Consider the following 1,608-nt stretch of genomic DNA (forward strand, 5'->3'; position numbering starts at 1 on the left):
TTTATGCTTAGCAAATTATCCAAGAAGCTGGGCTTTATGAGGAGGAGTGTGACACCAGGAATGGAGGGAGACTTATCAACAGCCTCTATTATGCAGATGACACAACCTTGCTTGCTGAAAGCGAGGAGAACTTGAAGCACTTGTTGCAGAAGATCAAAGAATGCAGCCTTCATTGTGGTATAGATTGCATCTCAATGTCAGGAAAACAAAGATTCTTGCCTCTGGACCAATAGGCAGCATCATGATGGATAGAAAGGAGATTGAAACTGTCAACAACTTCATCTTAATTGGGTACACAATTAACACCCTTGGTACCCGCAGTCAGGAAATAAAGAAACACATTGCACTGGGAAAATCTGCATTTAAGGACCTTTCCAAATTATTGAGGAGTAATGACGTCAGTTTGAAGACTAAGTTGCACCTGAATCAGGCAGGCCAAACTTTTTCTGATTACTTGCTATGCATCTGAGAGCTGAACAATGAAAAAGGATGGCAGAAAAAGAATTGATGCCTTTGAGCTGTGGTGTTAGAGAAGAGCACTGAACATCCCATGGACAGCCATGAAAATGAACAGAGAGGTCTTGGAGAGGGTGCAGCCAGATTGCTCTTTGGAGGCAGGAGTGATGAGGCTTTGCCTCACATACTTCGGGCATGTTGCTAGGGGTTGCTCTTCCTTGGAGAGGATCATGATTCTGGGAAGGATGGAGGGTTGGTGAAGGAGAAAACATTCAACTAGATGGATTGACACAGTGAGTGCTGCAATGGGCTCTTGTATATCAGGAAGTGTAAGGACGGCGCAGGATAGAACAGGATTCAGATCTTTCATTCATAGATTTGCTATGAGTCATACTCGACAGCACCTAACAACAACAACAAGTGACATCATACCAATTGCTTGAATTTGGTCATAGGATTATTTATACTATGGTAATTAATGAAGGCTACAGGTTAGGGCTTGATTTATTATTTGTTGATTTTCTAGGCCTTAAGTGTTCAGAAATATTAATATGAACTAAACTAAGCATGTTATGTCATTACTTATAAATAGCTCAAAATTTGAGAAAACTCTTTTTTTTCAAGAGCTAGTTGTTACACATTCACTACCACTGCCCAAAAGCTTCTTATGCTAATCCTTCCAGAGATTCTCAGAGTAGCCAAGTATCCTTTTAACAAAATCTTTTTATTAATAAATCAGCCAGAATATGTTAAGGAGAAAGAACCTTATGTATGTGTGTATACACTACTTGGTTTGTAATGGCACAAGTATTTTGTCTGAAATATATGACAAAAATCTCTAGAATAAGCTTTATTTCAAGGAAGAGAAGGATTCTGCCTACTATTCTGTAGCTTAGCCTCAGTTGTAACAAAACTACTCCTATCCTCTAGACAGTAATCCCACACCTATTTAAAATTGTTCATCTTCCTGTCCATTCCAACTAAATTACAAAATGTCACTTATTATGACATATACGTAAACAAACAAAACCAAAAGTAAGTGCCATCTACTTATTGTGCTCCAAATGTAAGATTATATTTTTTTATTATTATTAATTTTAATGAACATTTACAGATATTTTGGATGTCCATTCATTGCTACACTTTTCTCCC

The sequence above is a fragment of the Elephantulus edwardii genome, unplaced genomic scaffold, assembly GCF_000299155.1.
Source record: "Elephantulus edwardii isolate Elephantulus edwardi_28Jun2011 unplaced genomic scaffold, EleEdw1.0 scaffold00054, whole genome shotgun sequence".
Taxonomy (NCBI): Eukaryota; Metazoa; Chordata; class Mammalia; order Macroscelidea; family Macroscelididae; genus Elephantulus; species Elephantulus edwardii.